The sequence below is a fragment of the Protopterus annectens genome, chromosome 9.part0 (assembly GCF_019279795.1).
Source record: "Protopterus annectens isolate FY-2018-M chromosome 9.part0, PAN1.0, whole genome shotgun sequence".
NCBI lineage: Eukaryota > Metazoa > Chordata > Ceratodontiformes > Protopteridae > Protopterus > Protopterus annectens.
Genome location: NC_056743.1, coordinates 618,721,316 through 618,741,840, shown reverse-complemented (window position 1 = coordinate 618,741,840; position 20,525 = coordinate 618,721,316). Strand labels below are relative to the sequence as shown.

General features: G+C 39.1%; 1 protein-coding gene across 2 annotated transcripts in view; it reads left to right on the top strand.

Moving 5' to 3' along the window:
• Positions 1 to 6,112: 6,112 nt before the first annotated feature.
• LOC122811370 (transmembrane protein 268-like) overlaps positions 6,113 to 20,525 on the top strand; it is a 469,464-nt gene continuing 455,051 nt past the window's right edge. For both annotated transcript variants that reach the window (XM_044083169.1, XM_044083168.1), the window contains exon 1: positions 6,113 to 6,435. The gene's annotated coding sequence lies outside the window, so the exon portion shown is untranslated. The remainder of the gene's footprint in view (positions 6,436 to 20,525) is intronic.

The following is a 20,525-nucleotide window of genomic DNA, read 5'->3' as shown; positions in this document are numbered from 1 at the left end:
GTCAAACACTCTGCTTATGCTATGCTGACGAGGTTATAACAAGGCAGAAATATGCATATCCATAGCTAGTGGGGTTTGGCTTTATTGGCCTGAAATTGTCCATTAAAACAACTTCAAATGTAAAAGTCATGGGCAATCAGAATTACCATATAGCTGAAACACCCGATGTTCACAAGGGTCAGTTGCATATATCCCATGTGCCTCTGTTACAGGAGGTTTGGGAGGTCACTCATTGGAAGTTCTAGCCTGGCTTGAGTTTTCATTTAGTTTTTTATGATCTTTTTAACATTAAGAAAAAATGTTTATATGGACCTTTCTCAGATCCTAGAGGAAATGCAGGTTTCCAGAGAACCCTGGCTTGTAGACAAGGGGGATGTTGTGAAATGCTGTAACGTGCTATATGACATGCCTTATTACACTTCCAATTGCCAGGCTATACACTAAATTAGCAAGAAAAGGAAGTGAAATGAAAGCACTGAAGTTTCACTGTGTAGCTTGCCTGTTACTTTACCCTAATCAGCTAGCATAACTCCACTTTTTTCCCAATTGTAAATAATAGAGTTAAAGCTGCACCTGATATAATAAACTTATTACACAGAAGTCTTCAGTTGGATGACTAGTAATACAAGTATATATCATCCTGGACATAAATCGTATTTTCTTTGATTTGTCACTTGTATCCTTTCACCTTCATTTATATGTCTGAAACTGGGACATTTGGATACTTGGGTATGGATTTCTTCTCTCTAATACAGACAAAGGTACCACACCATGGTTATATGTATGGTTCCCCATCCATTGATCCAAGTTTCACTTGAATAAATGCAGAGATGAACTCTGCTTTACACGAATAAGGAGCCTGTTTCAGAAAAGTGGAACCTCTGGAGCCTCTGAGACACATACCTGTCCCTCCAGCATGTCCTATTTATGTTGCAGGCAAGGTTTAGGTCCCTGAATTGGGTGTTCCTGATGCTATTTGTTTTACAGATGTGCAACAGGTCCATTAGAGCTGCATCTGAGGATGCTTTTAGGCTAGGCATAGGTCATCTCTCAGCAGTTTGTAGGAAACCGAATACAAAGATAAGGCTTTAAGGTGGTCTTCACAGGACCAGTTTTCTATACCATGTATTCTTTTTATGTGGAATCTCTGAAGACACTCCAGTTATTGTGTATGCCTGGCCAGGTATATACTGAAGGGGGCATTGTGCTCAGTGATTGGTCTTATGACAGCAAAGTATAATGGAATGATGACATGTTTGGATCTAGATGCTATATCCCTGCTTACAGGTTGAGCAACATAGAATGACTCCCTCAACTCAGTAGATATATGATAGTCAAATGCCAAACACTGTCAACATGCATTCACAAATCCCTGAATATTAGGGGTATATTGCCAATGTAGTAGTTTGCTGGGGTTGCCATCTTTCTGGAAGATATTATAATGTACTTTTTTGGCACTGAACTTTAGACCATGACTCTGGCACCATTTATTAGTCTGTGTCAGAAATTATTGGAAGATATTTGTGTCTTGAGGACATTAAGTTACTGCACCCAATTTGCAGTCATTTGAAACTTGGCCAGCCAGAGGCCCTTGACATTAGTCTTGATCTCCGAGAAGTAGATGCCAAACAGCAGCAGCCCTAACACTCAGCCATGAGGCATCCCACTAGTAGTCAGTCATTTTGTGGAGGAAGACTACCCTATTCAAACTTCATGGGTCCTGTCTGTAAGGAAGCTGGCTATCCAGTGGATGATGTAGAGGATTATACCTAGTTTAGTGAGCTGTTCTACAATGTCTGAGAGGGATATTGTCACAAATGCCTTGGCCAGGTTTAGATAGGTAGTGTGCACCATTTTGCCCTCGTCTATTGCTTTGGTGACCTTCTTAAAGAAGTCCACCAGGTTGATTAGGCAAGATCTGCTCTTGACAAACCCAAACTGATTTGGCTCCAATGCTTTTAGGTTACATTTGTCATATTTTAGGATAGCCATGATTATTCAGTCCATAGCTTTGCATGTCAGGGTAGTCAGACTTACAGGTCAATAATTCCCCATATCAGTGGATGGTCCACTGGTGTGCACTGAAATAACTATATTACAGTCTTCCTCTCATTTGGCACAATGCCTACTTGGGAGGTTGTGGTTAAATAGCATTTCTAGCCATCCTGATACCTCATGTTCCATGCTATGAAGTAGGTATCTTGGGCTATTATCAGAACCCACTGATGCAATATTCTTGGCCTTGGTTAGCGTATCTGCTCTCTAGTGATAGCTTGGGGAGTTATGGATGTGGGTATTGCCTGAGGGGCATCTGTTGGAGAGGGATTAAAACTGGAGCTAAATTTGTTGGCTAGGATATTTGATATATCTTCTAGATCTGTATAGATGGCACCATTTACCAATTAGTTCGCTACATTGTTGTGCATTGCCTTTGAGGTTATAGACATAGCTGAAGAAAACTTTTAATTGTCCTTGTCCTGAGAGGGTAATTGTACCTCAAATTTGGCTTTAGTGAACTTTAATAGCCCCCTGAGCTGCTTGTTTAGGTTGATGGGGGATTTCTTACCTTGCTGGGCATTGCACCTCTTAATTTTTGGCATGAATTTCTTCCTTTTGTTATACAACCTGTTGATGTTGGGATTCCACTAAGGCAGCTTGATTTTTGAGTTGATCCTGTGCTTAATCTGGTTATGTACAGCTCTCTCTATGCACTTATTAATATGATTATACATACCTCTCAACTGTCCAAATTTTCACAGAATTTTCAGATTTTTGCCTCATATTTTTGTTCTGTTCTCATAGAGTTATGTTTTTCCTGGTCGATCTTTGGCAGAACAGTGAGTATTAAAGTCAGAAAACATTGACAGGCATTTAAGTTTCAGATTTTATACTCTTCAGAAAATTCATGCTAATATAAAACCTATTATTCTATCAACTTTCTACATTTGTAAGAGCAATATTTTAAAACTGTGCCATTTTTGGGTCTCTGTCCCCCAATCATTTATGGCTTTGTCCAGATCTTTTGCTCTAAGATGTTGAGAGGCATATGATTATATAGGGTTTCAGTGAATGATTCCTCATAGGCAGTGGTGTTCTTAGGGTTGGGGGTTGAAATTTTAACAGGGTGTCAATACGAGAAAGTTTGCCCAAAAATAATTCTTAAAAGTTCCAGGGTTAAACGGTGTTCCTGGTTTAACTGTTAACTTCAAAGAAGACAGATTTATGGTCTGACATGACCAGCAAAGGCATTATGCTACTGCAGCATTTTGCCATTTTTGTGAGGACCAGATCAAGGATGTTTGCACCCCTAGTGGGAATACACAGTAAGTGGCCCAAGGTGTTTGCATTTACAAAGCCCAGGCCGACATGTTAAAGGTTGTATATGTTCTCAGTTTATATTGGGTTAGTTACATGAGTATCATATTAGACTGAATATTGAGCATCTCCAGTATATTTAAGTATGTATTATAGTTTTCCTGGGTCATAGAGGTGAACCTATAGCTTGCAAGGATATGGCATGGAAATTTGTCTGAGGTAATTTGGACATGGAGAAGCTCAAGCACATCATGCTAATGGTCCAGCCTTGAGTTATGTTTTTGTTTTCTTAATGTAAATAGAGACACCTCCACCTTTTGCCCCTTCCTGTGCAGTAGTTGATCTAAATGAGTGGAAGGCATTGTAGTGTGCACTGCCAGGATGCATCGTTAAACCATGTCTCAATAACTGCACAAATGTCCACATTCTCCAGGGGGAGGAGAGCTTGCAAGGAGCATAATTTCTTATTTAGGCTCCTAGCATTGAACAATTACATCTTCAGATTTTCCTGGGCTGGTTTAGCTATGTCAGTAGGTTTATCAGGCTGGAAATGCCTTAAAAAAGCAGTGTGGGGTGGATGAGGTTTCAGACAATATTCGAAATCCCAGAGGGGACAGGTGCAGACCATTCTTGGCAAAGCAGCATGGTCTGTCAAGCATCCCCTCACTGGAGTCCCTTCGTATGACACCACACTCTAAACCAATTGTTAAAGTCAATTATTGTTTGCTCATATGTAGCATCATCCTTGGGAAGGTAGCATACTGCTTAATGATAGGCTCTTACAGTCTGAGAGCTCTGTCATGTCTATCTTCATGTAGTCCAGGGAGGCACATCTCAGGTTGTTTACACCCATGTGGTCTATGACTGAGTTATACTGGTACTGGTGGTTCAAACACCTAAGCGAGTGCATGTTGTGATGGACTCTGGCTCCTGACAGACAGCTGAGTGTGACCCATGCCTTACTTAGCCTGGTGAGTGTGACATCTTTGTGTCTCACAATGGAATATCCAATGACCAAAATATTGAGTTGTATGGTGGTGTGCCTTATGGGCTTAAAAGCTAAAACACTGGGATGTGGCCATATGTGTTTTGTTGAGTATTGATTTTGTGGAATGCTTTAAACACTGGGATGTGGCCATATGTGTTGTGTTGGGTGCTGATTTTGTGGAATGCTTTAGAGTTTGCTGAGGATACTTTGTGTGTGCAATATTTGGGAGGTCTTTGTGGTTTATGGAGATTATGCTTAAGAGCTCAGCATATGTGGATGCATGTATGTGATCAGTACTATGTGAGGTGGGTGTAGTGCATACCTCTTGATTGCCTGGGAACACCCATTTTACACCAAAATAATACCACTTTCCCGATCACTTAATTTTGGTTCTTATGGAGCTGAGATTTGTAATAAAGCAACTTGTGTTCTGGCTGTATATGTCTTAGCCAATCAGAGGGGTGATTTATTGCAGCTAATTTGCATACTTTCTACCTCTTTCATTTACAAGTTGCTTGGTGTATGTCTGCTTAATGCACAGCGGCAGATCTGAGATAGTCTGTGTATTCTATTAGGTCCACTCAATCTGCATACAGTGGAACTTGTGCAAGGAAGGACTGCATACTCAAGAAGACAGAAAGACAAAGACCAAAGGCTATAGACTGCTGCTGTGCTGAAAACTCAAGGTGAGCAACAGAGTCGTAAAGAGTGTTTTGTTTGCAATGAGCAGAGAGAATGAAGGAGAAAGACCACACTGAAAAAGATTGGTAATGCTGCTGTCATTACAGATTCTATCCCTGGCTGCAAGAAATTGTTCATAGGAGGTTTGAGGTTGTGCTTTTACTGCTCTACATTATAGATCCTAAAATAAGCATTGGGCTTTAATTTCCGGGCAGGTAAGCTAAGCAAGAAAACAGCAGTGCTTAAAATTACCGTAGTGGTCTTGGTCCATACCTTTCAATGTAGTGTACATTGTGAGAAATGTGCCTCATGGTTTAGTCTCAAACATTCCAGAGTCTGTGTGCGAGTGTGTGTGTTGCTGACAATTTGTTTGCTATTATAAGAGTTTGTATGTGAGAGTCTTCCCTCCAGTGACATTATGTAACTTCATCTCTCACACACAGTATCAGTTTGTTTAAAAATGATATGGTTGTCGGTAAACCTGAAACAATTGCTAAATTACCTCTGGATGCCCAATCCACTAAACTGGCTGCAGAGACAATGGGAAAGTGCATGCCTGTAACTACACATTCTTAATTATCCCATTTAAAAATGTAGACTATAGATTGTATATGTCTGACTGCACACAAGAATGCGCATTCTGTGACTGGTGACTCTGTACAATATAGTGTTTTTTCCTTCTGCATGCAGAATAGTTGTTACAAGTTGTGGCATGCTGGCTAACATACTGCAATGTTTATTTCAGTTTTTTAAAGTTAGTATTAATATTGTTTGCAGCTGGTAAGTATATTCTTTGTATTCTGTGTTTGCCTCTGGCACACTTCTGAAACGTTCACAAATTGTATCTAATAACTGTTATGCTACCTTCTGAAAGTGAAAGACTGAAAAGTATCAGTTCAATTGCATGTTAAAATATTATAAATAAGTTACACTCAAAAAGTAATATTTTCCACATTTGTATATTTTGTCGGCCAGAAAAAAATGTCATTGCTAAATTATGAGGTTTTAGTTTTTGCCCTTCCTTGTAACTTTACTGAGTGTAGCTCTGTACTACAAACAGAAAGCTTACCAGACAATATCATGTGATTTTTTTTTTTTTCCATCCCTAAGTGAAAGAAAAAAGGGGGTGGAGACTGACGGGGAAATAGGAGAAGAGTTAATTATAATTCTGTAACAAAACACAGGAGACCCAGCAGACAATAAACTGTGATAACATTTATTTTTGGATTTCTTCAATAGTTTGCCATATATATCCTGCAAATGAGTGGTTGATAATATGACTTGATCAGTCTGGCAATTAAGAATCCCAGCTTCCTGTAGCGTTACTGCAGAGGTAATTTTGCGATCATTTGTAGAACCAAAGCTTTTTCAGTTTGGTGTCTCACTGGAAAAGGTCTGCTATCTATTGGTGACACATTGCTGAAGAAACAGAAACAAAGAGGAAACAGAAAGTAAGTTAAATATGAATTAGAATGTTTTTATGCTGACCTGGTTATGTATGAAACTGTATATAAGGGCTACAAAATGTACATGTAATGTTTACACATGGCCAAGGAAAAAAGAAAAGAAATGTTTGTCTACATTTACTACTGTAACTTAAAAAAGGTTTTGTAAACATGCCTTTCAAAAGAAAAGTAAGCTGAAAAGAAAGAGACAGAGTACTGTTTCAGAAATTGCAAGATGAAGCAACTTATTTTACAATGTGTCTTTTTACTGATAAATATATAATAACTTTTGCAGAAATACAGGTTGTTTTGTGCTGCAGTCTTTATTTAGCTGTTAAGGCCACAACCTGAACTGATGATAATGCCGGTACACTTAAGAGCCAAGTTTATCATAGCATTACTGCGTCTGCCTGAAGATGTCCTACAGACCCTAGGCTGCAAGAATAGGTTAGTAAGTAACCACAGTGAGCTTGTCTTGGAAAGCTGTTTATATTTTCTTTGTTTTAATACGTGACAGAGAAACTCAAACAGGCACAGTGACTATTACGCCCACAAGAAGCTGTAGTTCTTTATTTACATTTTGTCTTCCAGGGTACCACACTGATAATAAAATGAGCAATTGTAAGCTTAATCTGAGTTAAATGGAGTAAAAGGAGCAACATAAAGTATATACAACTATTAATAAAAACAGTGTAGGAGCAACATAAAGTATATACAACTTTTAATAAAAACCAATGCAATATCAATGTGAAGAATTCACTGTATGTGATGTATAGAATAAAGCCTATTGACAAAACAACAAGAAATTTTGCAGTGTGGAGGGTGTGAAGTTCACTCCAATAATCATATGTTACAATGAGGAATCAAGGTTACAGAGCTGCCTCTCTAGAGGGAGTATTTGGTTAGTTATGTGCTTTGCCCTTTTGTTTCTGTAGAAACTGTTTTGATTTGCAGTTGGAATTTAGAGTAATTTGATAGTTCATGAGATTATTTTTTTAGTGCATTCCATACCTCTCAAACTCTTAGAGCAAGAAATCTGGGCAAAGCCATAAGTAAAAGTGGGACCAAGGCCCAAAAATAGTGACAATTTTTAAATATTGTTCTTACAAGCGTAGAAAATTGATAGAATAACAGGCTTTGCATTTTCATGAATTTTTGTGAAGGGTATAAAGTCTGAAACTCAATTGTCATTATTTTCAAACTTAAATCTAATGATTTGCCACTAATTTGCCAGAATAACAGATTTTTATGAAAAGAAAAACACCAAAACTGCAAGGCAAAAATCTCTACATTCTGCAAAAATCTGTACAGTTGAGATGTATGTCAGCTGGGGGCCTCAGTGAATGTGTATTTTGATGACTGTGACTGTTTTGAAACGGTGTACTTTTTCTAGTTTAGCAGAATTCATACAAAGCACAACAAAATATATACCTTGTCTACTAAATATATCTGAGAATTTGTTAATTTTACTGGGCTACATGTTAGCTGTGTAACATAACTTGTGTGTTTACCTGCGCTGCTTGTAATCTATGTATCAGAACATCTGTGGCTGGCTTCAGAGAACATCTTCAGAAAATGAGTACGGCACAGTACTTAATGATCTGTTGAAATGTGTACATGGTTATTCGTGGACTCCATGTATGCTATATGACAGGTGAGCACGATGCAGAGTTTTTTTCTTCAATTTTCTAGTTCGAGATGCAATGAGATATCAAGAGTTCAGAAAATACATTACTGGACGCGACTGTAGTCTTTCCAGTTTCTTCTAGTTAGCCGATGGTCTGTTTTTCATTCGGAAATATGTATAAAGTAAGTAAGATACGCATATAGAATCAAGCACAGGAGCAATTGGACAACTAACTAGTTTTGAGCATTGTTTTGTATTAAATTTAAACCCTGAATATACTCTTGTAAGTACCTTTTCTTTTTTCTTCCTTTCAAACATATAGCTTCCAAAATAGCTTCACTTGTATATATGGTCATGTTCCAGCTGGACAAGTACTCCACTTGTTTAGTTCCATCAGAACTGAACTCTGTGAAAATAAATCAAAGAAAATTGATTGTAAGAGCACACACACACACACACACACACACACACACACACACACACTAACAACCTCCCCATTTGAAGGACAGCCTTATAACAGGCCTACAGCACTTATTTCCAATGGAAAATAAGAGATATATGGAGAATGTCAATTTTGCGGATCTGAACTTGAGTGGATGGAACCTTGTCCAGTTTTGCCTCAAGGCGTAGGGAATCTCCACCCTCAAAAAATAATATTAAATGAAGTTGCAAAGCTTCTACATTGGGCTTCTTGCCCTCTTTCCTAAAACACAGTTTTTATCATTCTCCTTTTTCACCATGTATTTTCTTCCCTATTGGGCTTGGAGACACTGCTGGAAGTCATCTCCCACTAGCTGACGGTTAGGCTTTATCATATATGACTGAATTTTATTTCTTCCTTGTACTACAGGTGAGTTGTATACTGATATGACTGTGCCACCAACCATGAAGATGTCTGTAGCCTCTAAGTTTCACTTAATCCTTTGGCATTAAGCTTTCTGAAAACAAAGGATACCCTGGGGGCAGCTAAAACATCTCCCATACCTCAGTAGTTCTTTTCAGAATGCAGATTGTCAGCATTACAGATAGGTGTAGTTCTTCTGCACTGGTGGGGCCAAAGTTGTACAGGGGTTACTTAGAGAAAATAATGTTAACTAAAGAACTACCCCAGCACCACCACAAAGTAATGCCCCACTGGAGTAGAAACTACAACCTGTTGCAGCAGAAAAATAATGAAAACAAAACGAATTACTTGCTTAATTCATGTAACATCCTTTAGTCATTCAACAGACCATCTAGGCATTTAACATTTTTTTTCAGGGGTGACCAAGGGTGTTTGTTAAAATCTGTTTTCAGCAAAAACAGAATATTTGGTGAGGACCTTACAGGAATACCATGGGCTATTCAGCTTGTACCTGAAGTACCACCAGAAAAGGCAAATGGAGTTTTGGTTGAGCAAAAAGACAGTGGGTCAGATTGAATAAAACTTACACTGTGTACATGATTTGTAATTCTTATCACATTTTTTGTGGTTTCTATTTACTCAGAAAGATTACACTAGGTGTACATGTAGTCTACACTTTGTGGTAACCTTTATGAATCTGTATCAATATTTAAAGTTGCAAGAATATCAGTAGGAAAACCTAAAATTAGGAGGAAGAACATATGAGTTATGTGTATGTTGTCTGTTCACTCAGAACAGTGTACACTTAGTGTAGGCTTTATTGAATATGGCCCAGTGACTTAGGAATGCTGTTTCATGCAGTGCAGAAAGTGTCTCACTGAGTTTCATGGCTGTCTGCTTTGGGAAATATCCTCCTAATCAACCCTGCAAGAGAGAGTTAAGTACACAACATTGGCATCTCCTGACCAAGATTATACTTACAAACAACATAAAGGCAGTCATGGAATTCCTGTGTTGAGAGCTTGAACCATAATGGAAACTCCAGTGGCAACTTTCATTCTGTCCTTCACCAAATTACTTGTAGCAGAAACTACTTTACTAAAGCAGTTACACAACACATACGTCTATGTGTAGTAGCGGCCATGCAGCTGTCATCTGTGTTGTTTGAATAACTTTGTTGTAAAGACAGCAGCAGTGGCTTGTTCTCTTTCGGGTGTCAGCATATTGTCAGGGTTTCAACCCTGCCAGCTTGTAAGTTCTGTACAACCCATAGAGCTGATAGGCACATGACATTTCTGTTAGTAGGGCATATAATTCTGTAGGCATCAGTCAGCCAAACAGGTCATGTATAGGGTATGCAAATTGGGGAGCAGTGGAAGAAGCCATTCTCTGGAAACTGGCATGCATTTCTTAGCCATGAATGCATTGAGGGATGAGGGAGTTTTGTGGTATAATGCTGCCAGAGAGCCAGTATATAACAATCAGAACATGAAGGGCAGAAGATATGAGCCTTATGAAATGCAGGGTGATGGCAACTACATTTATTGTCATGGTCATCCCTCCCCCCACACACATTTTACATGAGGGCAAGGTGTTGTGTCAACTGTTGCTAACTCTCTTTATTCAGAGCCACTCTTACCTTGTTTAAGTCATGCCCAACTGTATAGGTTTTCTGTCATGAAATCCATCAGTCATTTGGCTGGACATCTTGTCCTTCTATTGCCCTTTTCTCTCTCTCCCATCTGCGTTTACCAAATCAGTTTCTGATTTCCTTCAGAGGTAGTCTGTTCTCCTTGACCTTATCTGTTATTTGGAGCTGCTTTGACTTTTGCTCTGTCCTTATTTTTTGGTTCTACAGTGTGCTACCCGTCTTGGGTACTTCATCTCCATCACCTTAAGCTTCCTCAGCTGCTCTGCCTTCACTCTGCACGTTTCAGGAGCACTATTCTTGCCACTGTTTTGTACACTACACTTTTCAATTTTTTCAGCATTCTTATGTCACATACTTTTTTGTGTAAGCTGGCTGAAACACCTCTGATTCTAAAACAATCTGAAATTTGTTTCAAGGCACAAAGTGCAATGAGGGAAACAATGTTCGTGAGTAGCTGTCCTCTATGTAAATAACAGATTATGGCCACTAGATTGTTATGGGTTGTAGTCTCCTTCTAAAAGAAGTAGAGTGATGCCATGTGCAGAACAATAAATCTTGTCACATGGTTCAGTTTTCCAGCAGTATTTTTTTCTGTTTAACAATTAAAATTATTTCTGTATCCTTGAGATCCCAACTAGCCTCCTGTAGTCCTTATATGCAGAATGTGCACTAACCTGTCATGAATGTAGAAATTTTCCTTTTGCTTCCTGTAGATGTTTACAGATCTGATTCCCTACATGAGTGTGCTACCTTCATGAGTGGGCTACCTTCATCATACTATAGGGTATGTCCCCTTTGCAGACAATTTTCTTCAGAGTTGTGCAGTGACCTCCTCCTCCTTTTTTTTTTTTTGACAATTTATTAGCGGGGATGGCAGCTTTCCTGTAGGCTAGTTGGAAGATCTTTCTGTGGAACTTGTTTCACTTTAAATTCTTTGCTGCTCCTTGCACTCAAATGTGAGTCATGAACACAAGGTACCGGTATCACCATGTACTGTGATATCACAGTGGTGAGGGCCATGTTTGTTTTCCATAGTTGTAATATAAAGGTATTTTCTGGAACTTTAGAAAATCACTAGTTTTGATTGTGTAAATCAGTCCAGATTTTGTGTATGGTCCAATCGGGTATCAATGATTGATTCACATAAGAGATTATTCCCTTGCAATCATTTTATCCTTTTAACATGCATCTATGTTCATGCCCCTTCAAAGGGCATTGAACCAGATGAGTCAAAGAATACCAGGTGTGCAGATGGTACATTGAACCTGTCCTTTGCAGTGATGAATGTTACAGCAGCAATCTGTGAACAGTCAAAAACAGTATACGAGAATATACTCTTAAAGTTAGCAGAAATAAACATGAATTCTTCAAAAGGTGAGAGCTGTTGTGGACAGTTGATTCTTAAAAATGGAGCTCTGAAATCTGAGGACAAAATGGAAGATATTTCAAAGAAACTTCTGCCAGAAATGTGCTGCATATTAGTGTTTGACTAGGATTGGTGAACCAAAATCACACATTTCTCTGAATCTCTTGTCAGTGAGACATTGATTGTGTCTTTCCAAAAACATCTACAGGAAAAGTAGAGGGGGAGCTGCAAATGGCCTTTCTTAGTAACCGAAAAAAAAAAATCTCATTGAAAGAAGGGTTATCCACTTTGATCCTTCCGTACCTGTTCTGCTGGCATGTGATGATTTTTGTTTTATGGAACTGGTACCATTTTATTGCACAAGATCCCAAATATTACAGAGAGACTGGCTGCCTTTGCCTCACTTTCATGAATAGGTGTTGAATGGAGTTATCCCTAAATTAGCAGAGATGCACTTTGTCACAGCTGGGGATTCAGTACTTAACCAGTGTTACACTAGTCACTATCACTTGATGTCCATATTCGGCTTAAAAATACAGGGTATTAATAATGACTGAAGGTCACCTGCCATAGTGATTACTCCTTCCCGGAGTACACTCCTATGATATTTAGTACAAAGAACCAAATAAAATTATAATGCTGTGAACTTCCACATTTATCACATTATAAAGCTGAAACCAAGGACCATAAATCCATTTATGTGTATTACAGTTAAGCAGTAAATTAGCTCATTCATTTATTCATTTGCTCTTAAGTTATCTGCTTAACCCTTCAGAGTTGTGGAGGAGCTGAAGCATATCATGTCACTCGTGACTAAAAGGCAGAGAAAAATCCTGCATATGGTGCCAGTCTGTTACAGTAGTATGACAGTTACAAGTAGTAAATGGTGCCATCAAAAGGGAACCAAAGAAGTGTATGAGGTAGCTATGGTAAGATAATCTAGACATGATAGTTTTATTGTAGCCTTCATCTACAGTAAGAAAAGAACAGTCTTCCATTTATTTATTTTCTTCTTTGTTGAATATAAGGGAAGTTTGCACACAAGTCCATCACTGTTAATGGTATAATATAATGACAATAAAACTCTGTTGTAGATTGCAGTGTGAATGCAACTGTTCACATTGTATGTAAATGTGGATTTTATTTTACTCCTTTTATCTTAACCAAGATGTTTGCAATGTCTGCATATACTGTCTCTATCTTATGTGCATATATTTATGTTAGGTGGAGCTTCGTCCCCAGCATCCACTGAAAATGGGTTTTATTGCCCAGTTGGACTTTCCTGGTAATCAAATGCAATAAACAATTAAACCTATATCTACGAATCCGTATTGTGTGGATCTAGAGTAATAATATTTTTTATTTTTTTTATTTTACATTTGTTTACCGGGTTAGTCCAACTGGATACATATCCATTTTCAGCAGAGACCCGGGGAGAAAAGCTCCACAGTAAAAACAGGACTTTAACTTACATACATATAAGTTCTTGATAACATGGTAGGAAGAGACACAATTTAAACATATCCATTTTCGGTCAGAGATCCGGGGAGAAAAACTCCACAGTAAAAAAACAAGAGTTTGATTTACATACAGAATAAATTCTTGATAAAATGGTAGGAAGAGACAACAATTTAATCATAGCCATAACTTAAGTATTCAAGTGATATGTAGGTAAGTGAAATAGGGATACACTAGACAATATTGAGGATTTAAATTATAAGCTCAGAGGAGAAGGATGAAGTTTTTATCCCATAAATCGCTCATAGTAATTGTGAGGAGAAAGGCAGTTGAAAGGAACTAGAGATCCTATAAACATATTATTGTAGGGATCTAATGGAAAAAGAGAAGAGAGAGAGGGCATTGGGAAATGGCATGAGGTTGATAGGGGACTTTTAGGACTAGTCCGGTTTAGTACAAGGACATAGCCAATGAGCTTTTAAGAATAATTTAAGATTACTTTTGAACTGGCTGAGAGAGGTAGTTAGTCTTAGGTTATTGGGAAGGGAATTCCATAGTTTTCCAATGGAATTGGCATAAAGAGCATCACCACCTAAGTTATTAGATTTCATAGTTTGTACCAGGACACTATTTGAAGATCGGAGGCAGCTGAGATTGGTGTAGGGGGTTAAAAGTTTGTTCAGTGAGGGGGTTTTATGTGGTTCCTTAATTATTTTAAATGCTTCAGTAAGTTGGTTAAGTTTGAGAAGATTGGGGAGTTCTAACCAGTCAAGTTTCTTTAGGTTAAGGCAGTGATGAGTACGGTACGGTTCTCCTGTTACAAATTTAGCAATATGGTTATAAGCAATAGAGAGTTTGTTAAGCTCAGTTTTATTGAGGAAGGAAAGTACCGGAGAGGCATACAGTAGGGTGGAGAGAAGGTGTGTACGTGCAATGGTTAGTTTGGTATTAGGAGTTAGAAAGTTCTTAATTCTGTACATGGAACCAAGTTTCTTGTTTACTGTCTTTATAGTTTGACTGATGTGCAAGTCAAATTTGAGCTTGTGATCAATAGTGACACCTAGTAGTTTGGTGTTGGTGACAGGCTCTGTGATGGTGCTGTTAGTGGAGTGAACGTGGAAGGTCATATTATTAATGAGTGAAGGGTGTTGCCCTAAGGAAGTGGCTGAGGTGGGGAAAATTAGTAGTAATTTAGTTTTTGTTGGATTCAGGATAAGTTTCTGTTCTGTGAACCATTTTTCAACTGCAGCAAAGCAGTTTTGGGTAACTACCTGGAGATTATGGAGAGAAACATCAGAGCAGATCAGTGTGGAGTCATCTGCATATTGAATGCAGGTGGCTTTGGGGATGACTGAATAGAGATCATTTATGAATATGGAGAAAAGAAGGGGACCAAGTATAGAGCTTTGGGGAACACCTATGGTGTTAGGTAGTAAGTGAGATAGCTTGCTTTGCCACTGGACTGCTTGTTGTCTACCAGAAAGGTAAGCATTAAACCAGCTTAGGGCTAAGTTGTCAAGGTGAAGGGTTTCGAGGGTGTGGAGCAATAGTTGGTGATTGACCATGTCAAAGGCTTTTGACAAGTCCAGAAAGAGAGCAGAAGTAATTAGTTTGTTGTTACGGTTGCTGTTGACTGAGTCAACAAAGGAGAGGAGGGCGGTAGTTGTACTGTGATGGGGGCGAAAGCCATGTTGAGTTTTGGACAAAAGATTGTTTAGAGTAAGATAGTGTAGGAGTTGCTTGTGAACACACCTTTCCATTATTTTTGCTATTGGGGACAATATTGCTATAGGTCTGAAGTTTTTAATTTCCATGGAGGAGCCGCCCTTGTGAAGTGGGATGACATATGATATTTTCCAAAGAGAGGGGATTGTAGCCTCTGTTATAGTTCTGTTTATCAAGATTGAGATAGGGTAGGCTATAACATCTGATGCTATTTGTAAGTATTCAGCTGGGAAACGATCGGCCGATAGGCTTGATGGTTTAAGTTTCTTCAGTAGGGTTCTGATGTAGGAGGTGGATATTGGTTGAAGGTTAAAGGCGGGTGGAGATTTACCAATAGCATTGGTTATGGAGGAGGAAGAAGAAGGTAACTGACTGGCTAGGGACTGGATGGTCTCAGTGAAAAAAGAGTTAAACGTATTAGCTAGTTCTTCAGGATCTTTACCAGTAAGTTTTGCGGGGGTAGGGGTGGAAGATTTCCCAGAATGAAGGAGGTTGTTAAAACCTGCCCAAAACTTCTTTCCTATAATAATAATAATATATAATATATATAATAATAATAATAATAACTATATAATAATAATTCCTTGTAAGCTTCATTCCAGAGTGTTGAATATAATAAATAAAGGATGCACACGTATGTGCACACTGTCCCTGCATATATGAAGATTGCTGCCACTTAGTAAACCTTTCATGCAATTTAAACATTGACTTTGAAAATTCCATTGTATGGAACTGTTAATTAAAATGGTCTATCTTCCATGATTTTAAAAGCCTTGGAGTATTTCATAGAGTTCCTTCTAAGAGCTATTTACAGCCAGTCACTTACCCAGGTGAATTCCCTGTGATTGGCACATCTTCAGCTATTGTACCTGTACTCATACCCAAGCACAGAAATGTCTCATAATTTGGTTACTGTAGAACAGTCTCATTTGTGTCTTGGATGCACTCACCTAGGCACTTAAAAATCTTTTGTGTTTTACTTAAAAATCTATTGTTTGCTGGAATGACAACATAGGCCATCTGTCCATCTCTGTCAGAAATAGCATGGTTTGAAAGAGGGTCATCATAATAGCACTGCTTTTATTCATTGTCGTACTCTTGCCAGTTTTCAAAACTAAAATCTGTTCAGAAAGCTAGATTTTAGAAAACTAATATGTGCTTTATTCGTCAGTTGAAGACCTCCATCTGTGTCCCACCCTTGCTACTAAAATGCAATGCATTTCTCCAACATCTATGGCTGTATTATTTATTTATTTTTATATTTTTTATCTTTTTGCTCCTATCCCTTGCCTGTCATCATTTCCTCCCCAGTAAGGCTAAGTTCATTCATTCCCTCATACAAGGGACATACCCCAGTACAGTATAGGGGTAAAACCATTATACAAGCAGCTATAAGAGCTATCACTGGCATCCTGACAACTTTGGGGCATATTTGATAAGGCCTGAACTCACCACTGGTGGCAGTATGTGTACCTGCATCACCACAGGTACTTTCCTTCAGCACAGACACTGCCCACATCCTCCTTACACTGCCTTTGCTGCTTTGGGCAATTGCCCTGGAGCATCATAGAGGCAGCTGTGAACTCCTTCCCCCAGGATAGGCATGCACATTCTCCCCTGCCATCTGCATCAAGTACCTCATCAGCTATTCAAACTCCAGTTGCCTGCTTCATAGTCAAGGCTTTATCCATTTTTTATTGAGCTGTTATGGTCACATTCATTTTTAGTTCTAAAACGACTCTTCTATGAGGTTATGTTAGCCAAAATACCAAGATTCTCTGCCTATTCTGTAATCATCTGATGGATATTACAAGTGTCAGTCCTTGGTCCACCGCTCATCTGAAAATGAATCCACCATTTCACATTTGGCAGTAACAACTGATGTGCAGCACCATATAGACATGGTATCATCATCATATCCATCTATCCATCTGTCATCAAATCAGTAAAGTGTTACAGGAAATCTAATAAATACCGCTGCTGAAAGAAACCGAAGAATGGAGTCCCTGTAATGCAATGACAACAGGGAAACAGTTTCCCTGCTTCTTTCTAGTGATATTTTGAAACTAATTGTTTAAGTCAGCTATTACTTGTAATAGTTTCTGAATTTGCAAACTTAAATTAGATGTCTCCACCACAAAGCACAGTTGTATGCAAGCTATTTTCTTATAATAAATAGCTAAGTGTTTCAAAGAAAAATATGCCTTTTCAGTAATTCTTTAGTGCAAAGTCTTTGCTGTAGATGTTTTCATAATAATTTATGACACAGTTCTTGGCTACCAGTTGCAAAACTGGTAAACACAAAGGTGAAGCTGTGAGCATTAAAACTAATTTTTAATTTACATATCCTGTAACATAGCTCTTATGATCATGGGCCTTGTCATTGTTAATAGATCCTTCCACAGAAGCTTTGACAGTCAGTGTCATTCCAAGGGATGTGGAAAGATTAATATGTTTTTACAGAGTCTGCATTTCCTGTTATCCCCTTTCACTTAAAGCAATGGGCAGAAATGAGCTTGTAGCCTAGATATGCCTGCCTCTTCGGGCTAGACAGTGCAAAACTGGAAGTCATATCAGCACCTGCTGTGGAGTACCAATGTCTTATACTGTCCCATTTAAGGTGGTGTCTCCTCCCGTCCCATTTAAGGTGGTGTCTCCTCCAACCAAAGGCTTTGTTAAAGAACTAGAAACTTCCTTTTGAACTTGTGGCTTTAATCCACTGCCTCCCTCTCCAAATGTGCTGTTTTTTTATTTTGTAAGATGATCCCTTAGAGCTTTCTCGCATGCCCAGAAGGCCCAGAGTATCTTAATCTTAATCACAAACTTACCAAAAAACAGCAAAACTGTCATTGTCTCTGTACCAGGATCCAGGCCACTTTCTTCCATATTACAATGAATTAAAAACCTTACGTGTGCATCCAAACTTCATTCTCAACATCACTCCTTCTCCTTTCACAGACATTCCTTTCCTGCATAACCCATGAACATTTGCACTTCAAGCAACAAATCTGCTTAGTTAGCAGCCCTGCATTGTACATAAAGTGACTTGTATTAAGATTGATCATTAGTTATTTGTTGTAATTTTGTGCTGTTCTGTTCAAAACCATAAAGATTTTGCACAGTCTAGATGTTTGTTTTATTCCTAAAGTATCAGTCTTACATTCTCCAAAAGCTGAGCCTGAAGTGGGCTATAAAAGTCTAGCATACCTACCAGATTAATGAATGGGGAACCTGGCAACTTTTTGACAGTAACTTATCAGATATACGGTACTGAGAAGAGTATTGCTGAAAGCCACTTTTTTCCACTGTTGTGCATCCTGAGACTAGCATTAGTAGTAGCCAGGCAGTAGCCATTCATGTGACTCCCCTCTTTTTATCATTCTTGACAAGCTAATTCTTTATTTTCAGTACATACTGCTTGATTTCTTACTTCAGAACATCTGCCTAAATACTTCATCTTTAAATTTTCAGGGTCTACATATTAGTTTCCCTTGAGTGTTTGGCAGTGCTGTGTACAGACTCAGACACACTGACATTTTTCCTATAAAAGGCTTCAGTACTTAATATATTGAGCTCATATCCAGGCATGTCTAAAGGTCAGTTCTCTGTGCTTTCTCCTGTCAACCTGATGAACTTGGGCGTCCTGAGGCAATGTAGCAACGGCCTCATGTACACAGACAGCCCTCTCCTCCTTATCTCCCGACACTATGACTTGTGAGAGATCCACATATATATAGCCAAACTGAAAGCCAGGCACTCTCCAGCCAAGACTGGATTAGCCAGTTGAGGACCTGCACCACACCACATTCAGCACATAGCCCTCCAGAACATACACCACCACAACCCTTACATAGTAACACAAAACACACACCTACTTTTGCAGAGGCTCTCAATATAAAACACAGACCTCTGAGGCAGAAACGCAAACAACCACCACATCCCAGCACAAACCGAGAGGCACACAGCTCACATAAACAGTGTGCCACACAACCAAAGCCCAAAAGGCAAAACAACTTACCCAATACACTAGTCATGGGTGATTCAATAGTAAGGCACACTGATGTCCCACTCATTAGGTTGAATAAGGAGAAAGTTACAGTCAGCTGCCTGTCTGGTGCCAGGATCTGCCACGTAATGCATGCACTTAGGTCACACCACAACAGGTACAAATATGACTCTGTCATTGTCCATGATAGTGTGAATGACCTGAGACATACCTCCCTGGGACTACATAAAAAGAGACTTAGAGGAGCTCTCGGATCTTGTAGACCAGGCAGATATGACCCTAGCTCTGAGTAGCATCCTACCATCACCCAGAATGGTACCACAGTATAAGCAGAAAATGATCAAATTCAACAGTTGGCTAAGTTTCTGGTGTCATTCTAAGGGGATCAAGTATCTGTTTGTCTGGGATGACATGATCAACAGACCTCGATGCTTTGCCAGATATGACCTACACCTGTCACCCCAGGAATTCCGTATACTGGCCAAGCCTCTTGCCACCCCTATAGTGCCTTTTTTAGGCAATGTCCTGAAGACAAAATTACAACCATAACAGTTACAAGCAAACAAAATTTGAGGGTAATGCTATTCAACGCTAGAAGTCTAAATCTCAAAATACATTCGCTCGAAGCACTCTTTAAAATGGAGAACATCGACATCTGTGCAGTGACCAAGACCTGGTTCAAGCCTCCAGAGAGCACCCCAGCACCACCAGGCTATAATTCATACCACACCTTTCGGCCCCTAAACCAGGACCGAAGCACTAAAGGCAGTGGTGTCTCAATATTCATAAAGGATATGCACACTTCCAGACTAGTAGCCCAACATAACCTGTCAGAGATACTTCAGGTACAACTAACACTGGGTAAAACTGCAATCCAGGTTGTAGCCTGCTATAGATCCCCCACTATGTCCCAAGACTCCCACTCCACATTCCTAAACACACTGGAAAATATTAGAGTACAACCCAATAACCTTACACTTGGAGACTTTAACTCCCCCCCCCCCCCATTAACTGGGAAAATTACTCATGTACCAACACACTTGCTCAATATTTTCTGGAATTCATTAATTCCGACTCCCTGGACCAACTCATTCTTACCCCCACCAGGGGTAGAAACATCCTTGACCTGGTCATTACTAACATGAGTGACCATTGCTCTACACCAGTAATCAACTCCTCCCTGGTCAGATCTGACCACAAGCTAATCACCATGAATATCCACATCCCACTCTCACCCCCAAAGGAAACCACTTAAAAAAACTTCTCCAAAGCCAGTTTTGGACTTCTAAAAACAGAGGTGGCTAACTTCACGGCACCCATGCAAATGGAAAATAGGTGTATGACTGAATCATACATCAATGCACCGTATGAGCACATACACAAGTGTATGGAAAGGGCCATACCAAACAGAACCAAGAC